Source organism: Equus przewalskii, chromosome 5 (genome assembly GCF_037783145.1).
Source record: "Equus przewalskii isolate Varuska chromosome 5, EquPr2, whole genome shotgun sequence".
Lineage (NCBI taxonomy): Eukaryota > Metazoa > Chordata > Mammalia > Perissodactyla > Equidae > Equus > Equus przewalskii.
In genome coordinates, this window is record NC_091835.1 from 18,065,074 (window position 1) to 18,088,412 (window position 23,339).

At 41.4% G+C, this 23,339-nt stretch overlaps 1 protein-coding gene across 4 annotated transcripts in view; it reads left to right on the top strand.

Annotated features, from left to right (window-relative positions):
* CAB39 (calcium binding protein 39) overlaps positions 1-23,339 on the top strand; it is an 83,506-nt gene continuing 60,167 nt past the window's right edge. Inside the window, exons 1-2 of one of the 4 annotated variants that reach the window (XM_070620139.1) lie at positions 1-82; positions 328-398. The gene's annotated coding sequence lies outside the window, so the exon portion shown is untranslated. Of the gene's footprint in view, positions 399-614; positions 1,159-3,819; positions 3,893-23,339 lie in introns of those variants that run through there. The other 3 variants (XM_070620140.1, XM_070620137.1, XM_008530043.2) reach the window with 3 other exon arrangements.

Sequence of the window (23,339 nt, forward strand, 5' to 3'; positions counted from 1 at the left end):
GGCTGCGCAGTGCGCACGTCAAAGCCGGGCTCGGGCCGGGAGCGGGGAGCGGCGCGGCCTGGGAGAGAGCGAGCCTCCAGGAGCCGGGGACGGCGAGGGCGAGGGCGAAGGCGGCGTCGGGCCCCGCAGCACAGCCGCAGCCGCAGCCCGAGCGCGCGAGCGAGCGCAGCAGTGCGGCGGCCGCCGCGGGAGCCCCTGGGCCGCCGTCCGCCCGCGCAGCCGCCGCCGCCGCCGCGGGAGCCCGTCGCCGGGAGCAGGAGCGGGCGGAAGACAACGGAGGGGCCGAGCGCCCGAGCCGCGCCGCGGGGACCGAGCGAGCAGCCCGAGGCGGCGGCGGCGGCCGAGGACGGGGACGGCGACGACGCTGAGGCGGAGAGGGAGCCGCCCGGCCCAGCCCCGTGAGTGACCCCGGCCCGGCCCTGCTCGCGGCGCGGACGCTGCCCGGCTTCCGCCTGCTCGGCCCGGCCGGTCCGCGGGCCCCGGGGCTGCCTCCATTTTCTCGGGCGGTGGCGGCGGGGCCTGGCCGACCCCCGGCCCGGGCCCCTCCGGAGCCTCCCCTCCCGTCGCCGGCGCGGCGCCGGGGGCCTGCGGCCGGGGCTCGGCGGCGCGGGGGCGTCCCCGGCCGGCGTCGGGAGGGCGGGGAGGTGCGGGCCGGGCCAGCTGTCACTCCCGCCGCCCCGCTCCCGGCCGCGGGTGAACTTCCTGTTCGCGGGAGGCACGGTCGCATCTCTGAGATCTTCATTTCGGAAAAATGCCCAACCGATTTCCGGTCGGGAGCGGCGCGGCTGGAGCCTCCCCCAGTTCGGTTGGGCGCCCCCTCCCCTACCGAGCGGTCCGCGCCCGAGGGATTCAGAGGTGAAGCGGGGCCCGCGGTCCCCTCCCCCAAGGAGCTAACGCTCTGGTGTGGGAGATAAGACGAGTACTACACAAATAATACCATACCAGGAAGGAGGTGATAAGTCCTGGGAAAGAACTGCAAGGTGCTAGCAAGGCACCCAGGGAAGACCCGACCCATCGATCACTTCCGCCCGGCAGAAATCTGGAAGGCTCCCTGGGCGAGGCGGTGCCAAGCAGGGCCTTGAAGGCCCAATGGGATTTGGGAGAGGAGGGTTGCAGAAGAGACGGTGTGTGGAGGGGCAGCAAAGCTAGAGGACAAAGGTAAAAAGACGTAGTCTAGCAATAGTGGATAATTCAGTTTGTTCCCTGGGGCCGTGGTGGGTCGTGGGGGTGGGCTAAGGAGATATTTGGGGGCCAGATCCTTGAATGCTGTAGAGGAGCTGTTTGAGTGGCGTTCTAAGGGAAACTTAGAGCTCATTGCTCAGTGACTCATGAGCCCGGAAATGTAAGCTAGGGGATGTTAAAGGCGCTCTTGTGAAAGAAAGGAGAGGAGGCCCAGTAAAGAGTTGCCATTCTGTGCCTTGAATATGATGCAGTTTGAGATCGATTTTGACAGCTTCCCGGATATTCAAGTAAATCTATGTCCAGCTTAAGCAAAGTACGTTTTGCAAAAAGCTTCCTTAGATGTTAGGCTCTTAAGAGTTAATGGAAAGATTTGTATAAAATAAGGTCGTCTGCGCAGAAGGCGTTTCTGTTGGTGCAGTTCACTAAAATGCAGCAAAAGTTCTTGTGCCGGGTATTAGGTGTCTACACTTGGGAATTACTGAGCTGAACATGACTTTTTTCAGATGGCATTTGTGTAAAGCAATCTAAATTGATGATTTTAAGAAATCAGGTTGTTACTGATATTCTGGGATAGGAAGTTGGATATAGAACCCCTCCTGGAAAAAAGGCAGTAATGACAGAAATCTATAACCTACAAAAGTTGATCAAAACGAAAAACTTAAGTAAATATTCAAAATTAATAAAGGATGCTTTGTGGTATACACGTGCAAATACAAATAAAGATTCAAATAAAATCAAATTATAAAAGGTAAAAATTTCTTATGAATTTTTAGTTATGAAAATCTTTATAGGAGAACCAGAAGTGAAAGTCTTTAGCTTTGTTTCGTACATTTTTTCAAACTAGTAGCAAGTAATTAGCTGTGTTTGCAGTCTAGAGTATATGATCTATGGGAGCAGCTTAGAATCTTTGCTGGTTTCCTTTTAAGTCTTTTTTTTTCTTTACATAATGAAATAAGCTGCATGCATATATATATAATTTTTATTAAGCTTTTCTTTTTTGGTCATTAAATATAATCATATAAAAATATTTTTACCCAAGTAAAGCAAGTCTTAAATGTATTATTTTTTGCACAAGGTTGCATTATTTACATCAGATAAAATGCAATAGTCATGCTTAATAACTTATGTGGACTGAACTTTTGATAAAGGCTTCTTGTTTGAAGTGTATTTATTAATTTCCCTGTAAGATTTGGATCCTCTTGTTTGTTGAATAAAGAAAGGTTTTATTACTTGGGATGCGTGTTGTCATCAGATATGGAAGCATCTCACATCTCTACTGTATGTGTGGATGTACTTTTAAAAACACTATAAAAAGATTACTTTCATAGCTGGTGTAATATCTCCCATACACTGTGGTGCACTTCCCCTTCGCATTTCACCCCAACTCCTCCCCTAAAAAATAGTCTTTATACTAGGGCCATCTGTATAGGTGAATTACTTTTTGATCATGACATCACAGAGATTCAGGCTAGATGTATTTAGTTTTTCTCTTGGTCTTTCTTTAGTGAAATATAGATATTTGTCATGAAATAATTTGCTGCTATAACAAAAGGGACTTTCTGGTTTTTGATTTCAAGGCAGTTTACTTTAGTTCTTTGGCACTTCAGATTGCAGGTTCTTGTTTAAACCACTTAGTTTTTTCCCCTGTGCTTTACATTCTAAAATGTATTAATGAGGTCTCTGTTTCTGTTTCTAATGGCGTATAAAGTGAGAACCTGAGATAGACTTATAAATTTTCATAAAGTTAATATAAAAGAATAGCTAAGAAAGTCCAGTTTAAGAACGGGGTTTGGTTTTATAATTTGATTTTATTTGAATCTTTATTTGTATTTGCACGTGTATACCACAAAGCATCCTTTATTAATTTTGAATATTTACTTAAGTTTTTCGTTTTGATCAACTTTTGTAGGTTATAGATTTCTGTCATTACTGCCTTTTTTCCAGGAGGGGTTGACCACTGAGCATTCTCAGTTTTGCCACCTGCCATAAAAATACAGACACAAATCCAGATCTTGCCCCCCTCCCCGCCCCACCAGCATGCAAAAATAAAATCCAGTAGGGCAAAATTTCGCTTCAGGTACTGTCTTCTGGTTACCTTTCTGGGGGTGTTTTTATTTTAAAAATCCATTTTCCTTTTTTCCATAGCTCCTTGTAATTAGGTATTTGATGTTATGTATGTTGTGTGGTGTTATAGAAATAGAAATGTGATGGGTGCATTAGTATGGATATTGGCAAAAGGTTGGTAAAACTTGGTCGTGTGATGAAATTGTGTGAAAGAAGATCAAATCTCTGAACCTCTGGGTTACATTGCTTGTGACTTGTTTTGTTGTTTAGTTATTGAGGTGTAAAGATCTTGTATTTGAATGCAGATCAAGCCAAGTAACCTAACAATTTAGTGATTAGTCTATATTTTGGTTTTTATTGGAGAGAAGACTAGTACTGGAGCCATCCTTAATTAAAGAAGGAATTGAGCTATATGAGAGTTCTTACTTTGGGTGTCTCACCACTCTGAGGACTGTCCACCTGGACCCTAGCCACTACCTTGAGTAGTCTGGAGGATAGGGGCAGAACAGAGTGAGGCAAATATTTCTACCAGTCTGGGAGTAAACACTAAATGTTTGTTCTTCTGTTTCTCAGGCCTTCCAAGGATGTGAGAAGAGTTAATGCAGGACTGGGTGGCGGATGATAGACTGATGGTGATGAAATTAAGGTTAACAGCTGGTTGCCGTCAGAATTTTGTCTTGCAGTGGGTGTGCGCATGTGTGTGTGTTGTCCTCTGACATGCCATTTCTACCTCACTGAGCTTCCTACCCCCATTGTGCTTATAACTTTTCACTTGAGATAGAAGGGGTGAGAGGATGGCAGAATTGTGTTTTATTAGCTACTTCGATGTTAAACTGGCAGAGGAAGGAAGAATGGCATTCAGAGAATTGCAAGAGGTCAGTCAGGTGTGAAGTGGCCTCAAAGGAGCGAGGTAGAGCCTGCCCCGGCTGTTTCTGTTGGCAGTGTCCAGCACATACCTATTTGCACAACCCTTAATTCATTGTGTCTAACTTGACACACTAACTTCACAGTACAGTGTTTAAGTTGTAGATCTGTGTTTGCTTATTTATATGTATGTATGCATTTTCATATGCATGGTTACAAAGACTGAGAAAATCTACTTAACCGATATTTGTGGCAGTCTGATTTTACATGATAATTATTCCTTGGGAGCATTATCTAGCAGATAAATTTGATGATGAAGGAAGTATGATAATGTTAAAACATCACAGCACCTTGATTATTGTGATAAAATGTTTGTCCGAGAAACAAAATATACATTTTCTAGCTTGGTCTTAATTAACTTGCTACTTTATAACTTTGTGTTGTAAACTGTCTTGCTCTTTTACAGGTACTGTTAACATGTTAGTCACCATTCTTTCCCTCCACAGTAGATTATGGATCAGCCATATTTAGGCACAGGAATAAAATAGCATGAACAGATTTCTGTTTACGTGTCTATAGATAAGGCCCACTCTGGGCTTTAGGGAATTCTGAGAGGCGGTATTGCTTGTGATTAAAAGCACAGGTGCAGCCAGACCCCCTGGATTGTTGAATCCTCACCCCTCCTGTGGGCTCTGCAGCTTTAGGCAAGTTCCTTCTCTTCTCCCTAGCTTAGATTCCTTGGATGGGAGTGATATAGACCATTTCCGAGAATAATGTAGGGGGATGAAATGAGTCACTCTGTGTAAAGTGCTTAGAACAGGGCCTGGCACATAACAAGTGCCGGACATAATAAGTTTTATGATGCTGCTGATGCTGATGATAGACTGTTTCGGGTGGAAGAAATGTGAGAACTTTAGAAACCTTCTGGTCGGAGTGGTTCTCTGAAGATGGAAACACTGAGGCTCACGGTAACCAGAGCAGTGAGTGGCTGACTTTGAGCCGTGACTGGTGGAAGTTCCTGTGAAGTAGAGTTGCTTGCTTAGGGTCCTGTGCCTTATCCGCCACAGGACTGGTCTAGAGCCTAGTTATCTTCATTCTTTGTCCAGTTTGTTTGAAAGAAATTTTTATACTTTATGCAGTAATGTCTTTTTGAACCTTTTCGCTAACATTTACAAAGATTGTATTCACATATTAAGTGTTCTTTGGCATATAATCCCTTTTTCCTTTTTTTTTAAGGTGTTTAATGTACTAATATTTATAATTGTGATGTAGCTGGCAAGATTTTTGGGGGCTGGTTGTATGAAGCTAAAAGTTGAAAGAGAGAATCAAGGGAGATGGACAAAAATAGATTAGGGGAGAGAATTACTCTTTGAGTACCATTAAATGTTGGGCAAACCTCTGAGGTAGGTAGTTCTGCCCCCCAGCATCGTTACAGATGGGAAATCAAAGTGAGGAGCGTGTCCAAGGTCATGCAGAAATTGTACGGTTGAGCTAGGATTTGAACCCAGATCTCACTTTGAAATGTGTGCACCCTGGAATAGTGTGTGACTTTCTCATATGAAATAGTTTTATTTTCCTCTATAGGGTCTTGGTTTTTTTGCTAACCACTTTTTACTTAGTACTTTAGAGTGAAGATTTATAAATATAGCCTAATGAGGATTTTAACAGGTTTCCAGACAGTGACCACATGTTATAATACAAAACGAGGTGGTTTATCCTAAATGCTCTAGTTGTACAGAGTCATAATTTGATTAGTGGTTTATAGTTTTAGTTAGGCCAGAGTGTTTCTTTTCCATGTTAGTCTTGTAGAGAAGATAGGAGACCTTGTGTTGCAGTGGGAAGTGCAGAAGCCTGGGTATTGGAAGGTCTGGGCTGGGTCCTGACTCGATGACTAATCGTGTCATGCTGGTTAAGTCACTCCTCTCTGGGCTTCAGTCGTCCCAGGATTATACCAAGGGGACCAGATTGAAAAACTCTTCAGTCTCTTCTGCTCTTACTTTCCGTGATCCTAGGTGTAGGCTTTCTGACTTGCCTTTTTGTCCTGTACTGGTACCTCTCCTTTTGCCTGTGGTCTTGAAGTCAGTTTATTTATGAGAGCTTTATGGCATGTAACCGTTTTTTCCCATTTTTTCTCCTGGTTGGTTAGGTGCCTGGTGTAATTTCACAATACAGTAGTTCTCTGCTTCACATAATGTGAGTAACATCAAAATGTGTATTTTCAAATTTTTGCTTTTGTACTTATGAATAAATGGTTAAGAAGTAAATGTTATGTGTTGTAAAGTACAAGCTTAGTAAGTCAAGTTGTTGATTAACAAATCCTCAAGCCTCACACCAAGTTCATCGTCAGCTTCTAAGTACTGAATGTTGTGAGGTCTATGAGCTCTTTGTTTTGGGGGAAGGAAAAACATTAACCAAAGGCAATGGGAGTGGACAAGAAAGAACCAAAACTGTAGAATCAAATTTGAGGATGTGAAGAATATGCTTAAGATAGTATTCTTTGGCTATATTTGGTACTAATTCTCTACCTACATAAAGGTGGTATGCTGGCCTTGATTGTAGGAATTGCTACCAAAAAGCCAAGGATTCTGTCACCGATGAGAGATGACGGTGCGATTCACCACCCCTGAGCATCCCTGTTCCTCAGCCATCTGTTATGAATTAATTTGTTCCGCAGTTTTATTGCCCATTACACTGGGTACTGTTCTTTATGCTGGTCTCAAAGGGTTCCTGGTCTCAGTAAACAACTCTTGCCCTCTTTGATGGCATGTTATCAGCCACTTCACTTACTTCTGGATTCTTCAGCAGGGGGACACAAACTCAGGCCACTAACGTGATTCTTGGAGATCTTGTGGCTCTCTCTTTACAGTGTGGTTTCATTCTCTCTTCAGCCTTTGATTGTTTGTGAGTTGTAAGTTTTTCCTGTGTACGTAAGTTTTTGTCTCAGTAGATTTCCTATGTATGTAAGCATTGTACAGTAGGTTGTAATTTATTTGAATTGCAGATTTTTAAAATTTTTTTCCTTTTTTCCTATCTCTTCTCTCCCCTCTTCCCCACCTCTTGTTATCACAATATAATACATTGTTTCTGCTAAGTGTTTATTAAATGATACAGCTATTTAATATTTGGATAAAACCGCTCAGCGGAGATGAAATACTTAACCAGAATAGAATTTTTGGTGTATTTTATTTATCTTTGCTATGTTTGTGCTTATTTGAATGAGGTTTATATACTATAACAGCTGGTGCTTATTAGGATCTCCCTTTTCTGGATAAGTTTGCAAAAAGCAGTGTTTCCCAAATTGTGTTTTGCAGAATACTAGTCTTATGAGAGATTAATAGTTGTTGGTGGGAGAGGTTCCAGAATGAACTTTAAGTTTGGGAACACACTGGGTTAAAAACAGTTAATCAGATTTTTAAAAAAAATCTTTTTAAAGATTGGCACCTGAGCTAACAACTGTTACCAATCTTCTTCTCCCCGCCCCCATCCCCCATATTTTCTTCCCCAATCCCCCCAGTACATAGTTGTATATTTTTAGTTGTAGGTCTTTCTAGTTGTGGCATGTGGGATGCCGTCTCAACTTGGCCTGATGAGCGCTGCCATGTCCACGCCCAGGATCCAAACCGGTGAAACCCTGGGCCGCCGAAGGCAGAGCACATGAACTTAACCACTTGGCTGGAGGGCTGGCCCCCAGATTTTAATTTTTGATGGTGGTTATATTACTGCTTTTCTGCAGAGCTTGTCAATGTTTTTAATACTGTGCATTGTGTCATGTGTCCAGGAAGGAAATCTAATGTGCAGTATTTCCCATTTTGCCAAGCTTATTTGGTCACAAGAACACCCCTTCCTCCAGGAAATACCCACAGACGTCTTTTTTTTTTTGAGGAAGATTAGCCCTGAGCTAACTACTGCCAATCCTCCTCTTTTTGCTGAGGAAGACTGGCCGTGAGCTAACACCGGTGCCCATCTTCCTCTACTTTATACGTGGGACGCCTACCACAGCATAACTTTTGCCAAGTGGTGCCATGTCCGCACCCAGGATCCGAACTGGTGAACCCCGGGCCGCCAAGAAGCGGAATGTACGAACTTAACCGCTGCGCCACTGGGCCGGCCCCACCCACAGACATCTTGAAGGAGGGCTCTACTGGAACAGTATTTGGGAAACCCTCTTTTTTACATGCTTATTAGTCTGGAATTAGTATGGATTAGTGTAGAAGTCAAAGCATTGACTTTTTGATTGGGATAATTCCTTATATCAGGTTTGAAATTCAACTAAGGTTGGAATCATTTATTTTCAGATTTTTTAAGTAAAAGAATGAACACTTTAAGTAAGTGGCTTTTTAAGCACCCCCAACCCTCCCTCCGCCTTTTTTTAACCCCAGCCTACAGTGAGAAATTACATTTTTGATCAGTGACCCAGTACATGCATAAATACACTGTCAAAACTGAAAAAGAAGCTTCATGAAACAATACTTAGGCGTCGCTACAAGTGAGAAAACCACAGCTCAGCGTAGAGAAGAGGAAGGGCTCTGGCCTTGGAATTCCTGCGTTTAGCTTCTGGTTGTGTTTTCCTGGGCGGGGTGTTTACTGCCACTTCTGCCTCAGCTTTCTCTTCTCTGAAAGGGCAAGAGTAGTTGTGAGGGTGCGCTGAGAAGTGCTTTGCCCAGTGTGCCTGACACACTCTAAGTGCCCCATGCATTTTAGCTTTCATGATAACTGAAGCTCTGAGACTCTTCCTGCTGCGCTGTACGCACTTTCAAAAATATTTTAAGACTTTGAAAGTATTGAAGCAGCCTTCAAGTGAAGCTGGACTCTTGATCTGTGGCTGAATGTGTCATTTGTTGTGATATCAGCCCTCTGGAATACTAAGTTTTAAAATAGCCAAAAAGACCCACTTAAAGTTGATTTGCCTCATAGTTGCAAATGGACTCATGGTTGCTGAGCTTTGTGCTATATTATTGTCTATTTTTGAAACTATTTCTAACAATATCTTAAATTTAGAATAATCTTTCATTATAGCATGTAATTAAATGCAGATATGTACCTACATCAGTGATTAATTTGGCTTTCTTTAGTTTTAATTCACTAAAAGAAGAACAAGGTAAAAGTTACTCTTTTCTATTTTATCCCTGTTTCTGCAGTTTTTTAAAATTCCCCATCCTCAGTATTTTATCTTGTTATTAGGAGTTTGATTTTGTGTCCTGACCTAAGAAAAGGGACATTTAGAGGAGATTAACAATGGTGGGGTCCGAATGCAGTCTGCGTCCTGTTATCCTGAACGTAGCTGGCTACCCCATGTGTTTATGCTACCTATGGAGGCGGCTGCGCTGTCTTGCTCTGATTAAATTTTTCTCTGTTTGTTTCTTTTACTATTGTCCATTTGTCCTCGGTGTGGCCTGAAGTTGCTGAAATGAGAGGTTCTGGTCAGCATCACTGGGACTTACCTGTTCAGTATGAAAGTAGCATAAAGATTCCCTTCTTGTGTGAGCAAAAAAGAATGAGGTAAAAAGAATAAATAATTGCTAATATGGCACCTATATGTTACCTGCTGGTATAAAGTTTAAGGCTTCTATATGTATTTACCTCATTTAATCCTATAATAACCCTGTCTTCATCCCCATATTTTCACGTGAGTAAACGGAGAAAAAGAAGCTAAGTAATTGGTTTGAAGTCATACACCTAGAAAGATTCCTGAGATTTGACACCCTCGTCCCAGAGCGTGCTCTTGTAACCCACCATACTCTGTTGCCTCCACCGCAAGATACTGGATGGGTGTGGACTCATCCTGGAACAGAGGAGATTTCTCTTACAGAGACAGATGAGTTCAAGTCTCCTGGTCAGGACGTGTGGTATCCTAGGACGCTGAGAGAACTTTCGTGTTGCTGAGTTACTGGCAGTGGTCTGAGGAGCTGTGAAGAGAGGGAGCCTTGCAGGAAGAATTAGAGAAGCTAATGTACTGTTTTTCCAAAAAAGGAAAAGGTAGAATCCACAAATCATAGAGACTGAACTTGACATTGATTGCTGGACAAATTCCAAAAGGGAGTGAGTCCTTTTGCAAAGTATTGATTTCTAGAAGCTACCATCCATTTATTAACTATTTCCTTTCCTATTAGGATTCTCTTAAGTGTATTGGATAAGAGGTAGGCAGGATACGGATATCTGGAAGGTTTCAGTCTCTTTCATATTTGAGATTATATGAAAATGTTAAATCATAATTTAAGTTGGAATATTTTCTAGGACTTAAAAGTCATTTTGATGTTTTTACAAGATCATTTCACTTATGTTCGTTGTATTAGAACATAGCTAGATAATGTGCTTTTCCTAAGCTGTATATGACAAACTAGTCGCAGGTACAGTGGCCCGCATCCCTGTGCCCTGCCTTCTCAAGTAGGCAAGAAGGAACTAGAACTGGTAACATCTTCCTGTATTGCACACAGCAAAGCAAATACTTCCTACTTTTAGATTGTTAAAATCCTTCATCCCTGTCCTTTAAGATTCGTCGTAACCCATTTGTTTACTCCAGAGCTGATCTTGCTCTTGTTCTTGAAGACTCCGCAGTGGGTGAGTAGAAGCTGAGTTCTTGGGAAGAAGGCCAGAGAGTAGGAGAGGGCACTCCTTCCTCATAGAAGCTACAGACTTGAGGAGGGTGACGAGGGTGGAGAATGTTAGCTTTTTCTTTTTTATCTTATGAAAGCTCTCCCACCTTTAAAATTAAATGTAGTAAAAGGAAGACAGAGGGATGACTATGTTTAGCATAGGATTGGATACAGGTACCCCATAGGTGTTTGGAAAGGGCAAAACTATCTTTTACAGAGGATTTTGTTGTTGTTGAGAGGAGGAAAGAATAAGAAATAGGCAGGAGGAACAAGACAGGAGTACATCCAGAAGGAAGTGACGAGAGAGACACTGGGTCTAAATTTATATGTCATGTACAACTTTGAAAGATCTAATGATGAAAGTGGAACTGATTGCTTTTCAGAATAGTCTTAAGAAGTAGAGCACTTGAATAAATTGTTAATCGTGGAATACATTAAATGTATATTAAAAGCCATGGCCTCCCAACCAAAAAAGGGAGAAGAGCTGCAGACCTACATAGCATAGAAATTAGATGTTCTTTTTTTTTTTATTTTTTGCTGAGGAAGATTTGCCCTTAGCTAACGTCTATGGCCAGTCTTCCTCTTTTTGTTTGAGGAAGATTCACTCTGAGCTAACGTCTGTGCCAGTCTTCCTCTATTTTGTATGTAGGTCGCCGCCACAGCATGGCCACCAATGAGTGGTGTAGATCTGCGCTCGGGAACTGAACCTGTGCTGCTGAAGCAGAGCATGCCGAGCTTGACTACTAGGCTGCAAGGCCAGCCCCTGTATGTTCTTTTTAAAAATTTGAAAAAACTTATCAATAAACTATCTTACTTATCCTAGATCCTGTAAAAACACCAAAAGAGAACAAATACGTGTTCTGAAACTACCATAAACTCTTAGAACCCTAACAAAATATGAGGCAACCTGGTAAGGCAGTGCAAAGGGAGAAAACTTCAAATTTCACTTATGGAAGTAGCCATGAAAATCCTAAGTAAAACACCGACAAATTTAAATAAGAAATTCTCTTAATTAAAGAGGGCAAATAACAAGTAATACTTGGTATTTATTCTGTGCCAGGCATTGTTGTAATACATTATCTCAGTTAATCCTCACAACAACCCTAAGAAAGAGATTTTATTATTATTATTATTACCCTCACTTTATGGATTGAGAAATTTAGGCCAAGAAGTTAAATAGCCTGCCCAAGGACAAATTGCTAGTCAGTCGCTGAGGCTGGTTTTGAACCCATGGTGTCTGGCACCAGCATATATTGAACCTCATGCTGTATCTTCCCAGTATGTGCCAAGATAACAACGTTAATTCACCAATTCTTCCTGATTATGAACTCTTTAAAAGCTGGTAGGAGATACAAGAATATCTGTCTTAAATCAACAGCGAACAGTCGACTAATGGGAAAACACGGGTGGAATTCCCCTTGAAATCGGAAAATGGAACAACACGCCCAGTAACACTTCCAATGTTTGATGCTATCCTGGCCATTGCAAGAATACATCCTGTAAAAGATAGCCCTGTTAGGAAAAAATGGTAGAAATAGCAATATTTGCAGGTGTGACAATCTTAAGCCTAGGAAAACCAACAGAATCAATTGAAAAACTAAAAATAAGAGTCCAATAAGATAGCTATATACCACATAAAGATATTTAAAAATTGGTAGTGTTTTTCTTGCCAGCAATATCTAATTATAAAAATATTAGGAGGGGGGGGCCGGCCCCGTGGCTGAGTGGTTAAGTTCGCGCACTCCACTGCTGGCAGCCCAGTGTTTCGTTGGTTCGTATCCTGGGCGTGGACATGGCACCACTCATCAAGCCACGCTGAGGCGGCATCCCACATGCCACAACTAGAAGGATCCAAAACTAAGAATATACAACTATGTACTGGGAGGCTTTGGGGAGAAAAAGGAAAAAATAAGATCTTTAAAAAAATATGTATATATTAGGAGAGGGGCTGGCCCCGTGGCTGAGTGGTTAAATTCGCGCACTCCACTGCAGGCAGCCCAGTGTTTCGTTGGTTCGAATCCTGGGCGCGGACATGGTACTGCTCATCAAACCACGCTGAGGCAGCGTCCCACATGCCACAACTAGAAGGACCCACAACGAAGAATATACAACTATGTACTGGGGAGCTTTGGGGAGAAAAAGGAAAATAAAATAAAATAAAATCTTTTAAAAAAAAATATTAGGAGAAAAATCTCATTATCACAACAAAAAATGAAATGCCTAAAGTGAAGGGGGATCTATATGAAATTTTTGGGATATCTATGAAGAAAACTATGAACTTAATTGTGTGAAAAAATAGTTAAGAATGGAGAGTTACCATGTTCTTCAATGTGAAGACTGATGGTTATGAAGCAAGATAATTCCCCAAGTTAAATTACCATAGTGTTGGCCAGAGAATATGTCAGAATTGTAAAAAGTCAACTTAGGGAGCTCAGTAAAAGCCTTACATGCACCTGCTATGTGAGTGACATCACATCAGTGGGAAAGGAGGAACGATTATTTACCAAGAGATTTTTAGACAATTCATCATCTATTTTTTGGGAAGACAATTTTGATAATTAAGCTACCCTTTATGAAAGTAAATCTGATGGAAGAATGAATTAAAAGCATCACTTAGAAGAACATTTATATGAATATTTATCAGACCTTTGCATGAGGAAGCAGGCTTATTTCCATCCCTGTCAAGTGATGGAAAGAAAAAAACCTTAAGATAAATGTGTGAAAAAATTTTCCATGGTGGTGGACAAAGGGTTAATATTTACCTCCATATAGTAAAAACTCAGACAAACTGGTAACTGCCATTTATTAGTAAGTTCCTCCTAGGCTTTAAATGCTACTCTGGGCATTTTATTCATGTTAAAATTTTAACAATCATCCATCATTTTATCAGTAATTGAGACTCAGAAGGTAAATGTTTTGCCCAAGGGTGTCGGTCCACACCTCTACTAAATAAACTGGGCAGATTCAGACCTGAGTCTGAAAAGAGCTGGTGCTCTCAACCCTTAAAGCATGCTATTTTTCAAACAGGTTAAAGGCTTAAACACTGGGTAAGTGAATAGTCAGTTCAGATAGTGGCTAAATAAAAGAAATGCAAATAAACAATGAGGGAGGACTGTTAAATAGAGATTTTTAAAAGTGGTAGTGCTTGTGCTCAAAGGGATGCGTTAAGACACAAGAAAAGGCATTTCATATACTGCCCATTGGGCCTTTCTGGGAAATAGTTTCGTCCAATATATATATCCAGAGTCTAAAATGTTCATTTCATATAAGCCAGGGAAAAATAATATGTATTTATTTTTTTTGTCCTTACTATAAGACATCGCCAGTGTCTTCAAAAGAAAAAAAAACCTAGCTACTTTATTGATTGTGGTGATGGCTGTGCAACTTGGTGAATATACTAAAAACTATTGAATTGTGTGCTTTAAATAGGTGAATTGTATGGTATATGAATTAAATGTGAATAAAGCTATTTTAAAATATCGAGCTGTTTCAGCTATTGGATAGAAGAGGGTAGAGTTTGCTTCTCTGAATATTTGAGTTGTTAAAGATATTCAGACACATTAGATTCTTCCAATTGACGTCACACTGATTTTATTGGTACAGCCTACTTGATGCAGCATCGTAAGCCTAAAGAAGGTGGAGTTAGTGCTGAGAATATCCTAGTGGTCAAAGGAGAGAGTTGGTAGCCCAGTGAGGTCATCTCTTAGCAGAGAGCTCGGAAGTGTTAGAGTTTCAAGGTTTATCACAGTCAGTCTTAAAACCCCATACTTGGATTTGAGGAGACACCTTATACCTCACCTTCTTTTAGAACTCAGATATGCACACAAACACAATCTCCCTGCTGGTTTTCCTTTAGTGTCCCACCTTGTGAGGAGTGTATGAAGATGACTCTTGCTCTCCAGGGCCATGCGTGAAATGTATTTTTTATCATTTTCAGAAACAAGAGTGCATAAGCCAACGTAAAATAGTTCAGAGGTTCAGTAGGAGGAAAAAAGCTCACACTAAGATATTGGTCTGTTGGGGAAATTACATCAGTTAGCTCAGCCCGTTCTGATCCTGACAGCAATGAGCAGGGTGAGATGAGTCAGGATAACATTTAAGGGTATGCCTCTAGGGGAGCTGGCAGCTCATTGACCACCTGGCCTGGAGGAAAGAGTAGTTGGTAGGGGGTTGGAGAGTTACAGTTATTCCATGATGTGGGCATGTTCCTGCATAAACCTAGTAAATTGTAGATGTTTATTGATTTGAAATACCAGATATTGCCAAGAGAGACTTATTTTCATCACCACTAACAAATACTTATGTGCAGGTGACCCTGCTAGGCCCTGCTGTAAGTGGAGGGGCTTTGCCCTTGCCAGGTCGGGCGAAATGAAAGAGTTTACATGCACAGAAAAGTTGGTTGTTCATCGGGGAGGCGAGATAAGCCACAGTTTAGGAGAGGTGACCAGGTGTCCTGGTTTGCCAGGGAAAGTCTGGGTTTATGCCCATTGTTAGTGTGTCTGCCTTCACTCCTCAAATTGTCCTTGTTTGGATGATGAGTTATATCATGTAACATTTAGTAATTGCAGAGGCAGCTGTTTCTTTACCGCTTCCTCTCATTTTTTTTGATGCTTAGGGTGCAAGGCTGTCTGTGAGATCCTTGGGCGTCTTCCCCTAAGGTAACTTGATTTTGAGGTGCTAATTCTGGCAGCTACTGGTCATTTGGAACCGAAAGAGTTTTCAGTAGGTTGCCATGACTTTTCTCTCTGAATGGGAACTGTGATGCTCTAACTTTAAAATGTTCTGCTTTGTCTCAACTCACACTCTTGAAAGGAGAGATTCTAAATGTAAACACCTTGTTTTCACCTGAATTCCCTCTTTGATTTGAGCTTCTGAGGAACTACTCAAGAAAGAGAAGTTGGGGAATTGTAGTTTTTAAATGGTTGTTGTTGGATGCCGTATAACTCTTAGGACTGTCTAGGGAGATGATATACCAATATTCATACACTTACACAGTATATTTATGTAGTCTTTAATTCTTAATACTTACTTTTGCATATTTCTTCCAAGTTTTAGAGCAACTGTATCCAAGGGAAAGATCAGGACTTTCACAAGATTGTCTTGGGAGTTCAGTTTACGATGGCCAGGAAAAAACTATTTAACTTGCCCTTGTTTATATAATCTTGAACTTTATTCTCAATTTGTGAGAATAAGCCGAGTTACCTGTTTTCACATTTTCATTTTTTTTTTTTATGTTTCTTCCTCTGTCATTTAATGACATATTTCAGATCTCCAGCCCCAAAATTAGGTTTTCAGAGTACGTGGAAGAATAAAAGGTGGTGCCACTCAGTCTCCACGAGGCCAGAGTGGGCCCTCTGCAAGATTAAGAGGGGAAATGTCTGAGCCCTTCCCTGCAGAGCTGCCTTTCTGGGGCAGAGCACGGGAACAGTGACGGCCAGAAAGTAGCCCCTGGTTTACCTGGAACTCTCCTGTTTCTTCCAACAAGGCAGGGCTTTAGTGAGAGTTTATCCCAGGGAAGAGTCAGTCACTCAAGGTGTGGGAAAAGGCAGAGATGCACCTGGGCCTCACCAACAGCCAGAACCAGGAACCAGACTCCATTATGACTGTCTATTTGCTGCTCTGATTCTCTGCTTCCTCCCCCAGTCCTCTCTGCAGACCGGTTTCTCCACCTGAGAGAGAGCCTGGCCACTTGCATTTCGTGAGTGTTCTTTCACACTTCAGCCCCTCAAGAGGTCTCCCTGTCCCTGTAGGTTACTTTGCTGGGGCCAGCAGAGGTGTGGTTCTTGTAGGACTATAGTGCCTCCCATTGGAGCTGTGGTAATGGTGTATGTTGGGGGAAGGAGATGGTTCTGGGATAGAGAGTGACCTATGATCTTCCCGACTATGAGGATTGTTGGGGTTCTTATCCTCTTGTCTGATTTGTTTAGTTGTCCAAGATATAAGTTCTAACGATCTTCTTGGTTTTTTTCCTGCCCTGAGGCCATATATTCCTTCTTATTGTGTCCTTTGTCTCTCATTTTAGCCTTAAAAGGAGGCTCCGTTTTAGCTCCTTTGGCCATAGATATCCTCAAGGCCCAGAGGAGTGTGTAAAGGACTAGCCCAGAAGATCCCCAAGGAATTCCATCCTTGTCTAAAAAGTCACTGCACTTAAATTCACTCAACAATCCTGGAAATACAGAAGGAGGGACTGAGTGTTTGCTACCCTCAGGTGGAACATTGTTCTGCTTTGTCAGCATGCCTTTAGTCTAAACTGCCAGCATTTGTTGATTGGCTAGCATTTTGGTTTATCTCCTCGTTCTCATTTACATTAATGAGGTGCCCTTCCCCCATTGCCTCCCCCACCCCCCTCACCCCCAGACATCTTCAGTTGTTTTCCCTAATTTCCCAGAAGAAACTGGAGTAGAGTATAGAATAGAGGTTTGGAAGTACAGCTCAGCTATTAATTTATGAATGATATTTTTTACACTAGTCGAATAGAATACGTTTTCTTTAACTGGTTAAAAATATTTTTCTATAAGAGCAGCCATTTAGACCTTAATGTCTGTAATGCCTCCCACATAATAGGGACTTGAAAAATATGTTCTATAAACTTGAAATATTTTTGTTTATCCTTTCTTAGCAGAAAGGAGAATAACAGGGATTAAACAGGCACTGCCCGCTGGGGTAGGCCCTCTTTGAGAGATGGAGGGCCGTGGTGACCATCTCTCACATTACAGAGGAGGTTGGGCCATTGGTATTCATAGACAGAAATCATTTGACTCTGAAAAAAGAAGATGGTAATAGCATATTTTGCCGTGGAAATAGCGTATTTTGCCATACACCATACATGTTGATTGTGTTGATACACTTTCCCCGTTTGCCTTTATTTAGTATTCTCTCTCCAGACAGGATGTCTCCTTAGCAGTGTTACCTACTTCCACCCAAGCAAGAAGATCGACACACTAGATCTTACAGTGTTTAACAGATGTATCAGGGTGGTAAGGTTAAAAGCCATACTCTCATGCTAAAATTAGCTAATTATTTTTTTGTGTTCCTTGCCTTCTATTTTAGAGAAATGGAAAAAATTGGGGGTATGTTTCCTTCTCTGTTCTTCCCTTTTCTGTCGCATCCTTCCCCTCACTCCAAAGAATTAGATAAGGAGCAAAGGAAAAATAAAGAGAAGTGATTTTGGGGGCAGGTTTAGTACACAAATAAATGCATGCCTTTTTTTTTTTTTTTTTTTTTTGAGGAAGATTAGCCCTGAGCTAACATCTACTGCCAATCCTCCTTTTTTTGCTGAGGAAGCCTGGCCCTGAGCTAACATCCATGCATATCCTCCTCTACTTTATATATGGGACGCCTACCACAGCATGGCATGCCAAGCAGTGCCATGTCCGCACCAGGGATCCAAACCGGCGAACCCCAGGCCACTGAAGCGGAACGTGCACTTAACTGCTGCCGCCACGGAACTGGCCCAATGCACGTCTTTTATACTAGCTCGATGGGGACCACACATTTGGTTTGGAGTAGCCAGAACAAAGAAGAAAACAAGATGAATTCCAAGACTGTGTTCATGAGGTGGAAAACAAACGAGCTACTTAGGAGAAGCATAATTTTTCCAGCAAGTGAGACCCGGTGGATTCTTTATTAGTGTGGACTCGGGGGTCCTTAGTACAATTCTCTGAATTCTCTGTAGTGTCTGTAATGGTGAAGTACTTGAGTTCAAGTTTAAGACGTCTTAGTACAAGACATAAGGCGTGATGTTAGGCTGGAGTGCAGTTGAATTAAGTCAGTGCTTTCCTGGTGCTCTGGAGCTTTGGAAGCCGCCCTCTGTAATTATTCGTACCACTGAACTTTCTATTAAAATTGGGTACCAGAGAAGTCCAAGGTTAGAGTTTCTCGTAACCCCTCTGCTTTAACAGTTAGCTGGGCTGGTGGGCAGCACTAATACCTGCCTTTGAAAAGTGAAAAGCTTAACTGGGACTTGATTTTATTTCATTTATTTTTTATTTTTATTTTTATTATTATTATTTTTGGTGAGGAAGATTGGCCCTGAGTGAACATCTCTGCCAATCTTCCTCTATTTTGCATGTGGAATGCTGCCTCAGCATGGCTCCGTGAGCTTGATGATGATGTGTAAGTCTGCACCTGGGATCTGAACCCGTGAACCCTGTGCTGCTAAAGCGGAGCTCCCGAACCCAACCACTATGCCACCAGACCAGCCCCTTGATTTTTTTAATTTAATAATTAGGGCAAAGCTATTTAATAGTGGTTAGGACCAAAAACAGCAAACAAAACTAGTTTGCTCTGTAGGGCTTGATTTTAAATCTAGTTGTATAAATTGACTTGGAGCCCAGGTTAGTGTTTTCCTCAGAAAATAATTCTGTGTTCAACATGCAGACATGTTTAATGGACCTTGTATTATGCCATAAAGTAGTCGTTTTAAAAAATTTGTTAAATTGCTGACACAGAAGCCCAATATAAAAACCTGATAGGAGGGAGGTGTTTGGGCTGGAGAGGAGGTGGACCCCCACCTGCTCTAGACTTCAGAGCATGATTTTAAAGCCACTGTGAGAATCAGTCATCCTGGTCTGGAAAAACTTCAAAGCCTGCATCACTTTTATGGAATGAGCTCCACCTCTGCACCCGCTACTCCCAAGAACACGTGGAGAAAACCTAACTTTAATTAACATTAACTTCCTTTTTGAACCACTAAGATTCTGACAGTTTGGCAGTTGATTAGCAGTAACTCCAACATTTGGGAGATCAAGTTAAAAACCAGGAAGGTAGATTTTTGAGACCTGCACAGAAATGATAGTCTCTGTTTGTATGCCATTTTGCAGATTACAGAACACTTTCACATATATTTTGTTTAGCTGTCACATTCACTTGTGTTAGTAGCATTCTTCTGCTGAAATAAAGGAAAAATGAAATCCTATGTTTAGAATTTGTATAGAAGGAAAGAAGTTTTTAATGTAAGTAAGTGTATCCATTGTAGCTCCTCTGAATGTTTTGGGGCCTCTACCTAAAGCTTTGTATGTTCCCTTGGTTATAAGCTGCTTTTGCTGTACATTTTACACACAGCTTTCAGATTAAAAGGCAAGTTTTCCATGGTGACTATATTGTGATGTCAGCACTCACCTGGAAGGCAACACTCCATGAGGCATGGAATGTTCTTTGAGCAGTAAAAGAAGGCATGTGATTATTCTGTAAACAGCACGTGGGTTTACAGTGAGTTTTTCACCTTCTGCCTTCCTTTTCACTCGATACTTTATTACCCACCAGAGCTTGGTGGAATTACAAAATAATTTTTGTTTCTTTATCATAGTTCAGATTGTTGCATAAAGCTCTCCAGTCAATTGTAATACATTTTCTGACTCTTAGCCAAATTTTTCCTGTCGACACCACGCAGCTCAAGAAGCATCTCCTCGGTTGAAGTTTGAGGCCTTCAGCACACAGTGCTGACCCTCTGAACTTGCCACTCATATCACTCATTTGGGTTTTTCATACAGGATCTGGTGGCAGATGTTAGTCTCCCATTGATTTCAGTCTTGCTGTGTGTGTGCCTTGTCTCCCAGCTGTGTTCTAAGTCCTGGAACAACTCCCAGTGTATTCTACTGCAAGATGAGACCACATCTTTTGTCCACGAGCTGAGTTTTGGATGTATGATGGGGAACTTTTTTCCTCCAAAAGCGCAAGCAAGAGCTTTTACATTGGATCATGCCAATCACTTGACAAATAAACTTCAGTGACTACTTCCTCTGAGATGAAATGTTTTTTACCTTCATTATTTCATCTAGAATTTTTCTCTCAACCCAGCATCAGGCCTCCATGTGCCAGTTAGGGTACTCGTATGGAAGGGTGGAAAGGATATGTTGACTGGTTAGAATTCTCAGTCATCCTTGGGTTAAAAGTTCTACGAGATCCTCTAAAGGGCCATGTAATTGTGCGTTCTGTGACTCTAAATACTTCTGCTGGAAAAAGTCTATTTACACTAAATACCACCATACAATGGTCTTTGAGCAGTTTAAAAAGAAAACAAACCTTCAAATCTCCAACTATGGTGCTTCGGCTCAGGCTGGTTTTGTGGCATGTTTGTGCTTTTGTGGGCGTTTGGCCAGAACAGAAATAGCAATACTTGGACCTTGAAGGAGAGTGATTTTCCAGGTTTACATCTGATCCTCTAGAAATAAGTTTTAATGTTGTAAATTTAAAAAAGGAAATTGTTGCTTCAAAATAATAGTTCTTCTTTGGAATGACTAAAAAGAAAAGATGAAGATCATTTCACTGTTCATAGGTGTAACTTTTTAGAACCACAGCATTTTCTTACTTTTTCAATCTATCTTAATTCTTTCACACGAAAATAATTTTCCGAAAAGGGTTTCTTTAAAGTTGAACTTTTTAAAAATTTTCCCGCTTGTTTACAGTTCAAGTTTTGAATCACACATTGATTTGAAGGAATTATCTTTTTAAAAGAGTGAGATTGACTATTTGCTTTCCTTATTTACCAAAACGTGGGTAAGGCTGTGATCTTTGTCCATGATCATATGGACTGTGTTTACACAACCTTGTGGTAAAGTGAGGAGCAAGTTTATGCAGAAGAAAAATGGATTTATAATTTCATCCTTTGATGGTTTCACATTTTCAGATGTGGACACTGATTAACCTTTCGTATTATTAAAATACAGTTCTAATTTGTAAAGAAATGGTTGAAATTCACATTTTCTGAAACTGATTCTAAAATTATGATAATGTAACTCTTAATTCCTTAGAATAAGGGTGGATAAAATTAGAGATGGCAGAACCATATTGATATAAGACCTTTCACATTTTCGTGGAAATCAGCTAGTAAGTCGTGTATTAAAGATGTTTCTAAATAATGATTTGTAATATGTAACTGATTACAAATCTTAGACCAAGTGGTGAAATCTTTTTGCCTTGTGATAATTTGAGAAGTTTAGCATTGTGAATAAGATACTATCATAAGTAAAAGAGTTACTCAGATTGATTATAAATGTGTTTTACAAACTACAGGTCCCATGCTATCACTTGGCTGTGAAATCAGCTTAGTGGGCTGTGAATAGCATTTTAAACAAGAGGGAAGGAAGGGATCAGTGGACTTGGATAGAAGGAAATAGAATAGAGAATATTGGTGTAATTTTACATAGTAAAGTTAAGTGCTGTTTGGTGATACTTTTTGTGTGTGTGATACTCATTTCTTATATATAAATATATGTGTGTCATGAAGTCAGAGAAATCTGTACACCATCGCTGCTAGTGGTAGTGCACTTAGGTGGCCTGGTGGCCTTATGGTTGTTTAAATGACTGTACCCACAGTGCATATTTATGACAGGCTTTAACTGGGAAGCTCCAGTATTTGTACTTTTAACAGGGAGTAAAGGAAGACCTCTGTGACTTGATCAGCTTTGTAGTTACAGGAATCTGGTAGGGAAAGCTAATGATTCACTGAATGAGAGAATCAAGATCCAAAAAAAAATTTTAAATGTCATACTCTATGCTGAATCTAAATCAGAAGGAATTTAATAGGAATAATTGTTCAGTTCTGCAGGTCTGTCCCAAAATGCAATGGTAAACGATGGGTGAAAATGTGGCTCATATATGTAGAGAAGATGTAGATCAATTAAATTGCTCACTAGAAAGCAGCCATGTAATGACACTATCAAAACTACTAATGGAGTTTAAGACTACGTTTATGAAATATATGGATAGGTAGTCTTGGCTGATCAGATTACATATGGTATGGAGTCCAGTTTGAAACACCATACCTTTTTTTTCTTTTTGGTGTTGAGGAAGATTTGCCCAGAGCTAACATCTGTTACCAGTATTCCTCATTTTCCCCTTTTATGTAAGCTGCTTCCACAGTGTGGCCACTAACAGACAAGTGGTGTAGGTCCATGCCTGGGATCCAAACCTGGGCTGCCGAAGTGAAGCGCAGCGCTCTGAACTTAACCAGTAGGCCACCAGGGCTGGCCCTGAAACCCCACACTCTTGAAAGGGATGGTGACAAGCTGAATGCCTGGAGAATAATTGAGGGGGTTCTCTTACTGAGTCAGCTCCCCCAAGATTCAGCTTTACCTATAACAAAACCACAACTGGATACATTTTATAGGAATTTGGTTGCTAACAAGGCTAAATGTAGTGCAGATTGAATGTGAATTTATGGCTCTTGCTCCCAGACAGATCACAGGCTACTGTAGTGATGGTAATTTATATGTTAATGTATCTGATTGGACTGTTCAAAATGCTTTGAGCTCTCTCTGCATGACGTCTCTCACTTCAATTTATGATCCTGTGCCGCATAACAATGTTTCAGTCAACAACGGTCCACATATACGATGGTGGTCCCGGAAGATTATTAACGTGTAGCCTGGGTGTGTAGTAGGCTATACCATCTAGGTTCGTGTAAGTGCACTCTGTGATGTTCACACCAGAAAGAAGTCGCCTAATGACACACTTCTCAGAACGTGTCCCTGTTGTTAAGCAACGCATGGCTGTACTCCAGTCGTGGAGGCCTCACTGCTTAGGACGTGAGGATACAGGTCTATCACAAAATTTTCCTATCTGATGCCCACTGAAATTGCTGCCTAGGTTGTATGGTATGTTCTGTCAATTTACTTCTAAATCCTAGTATTTGCC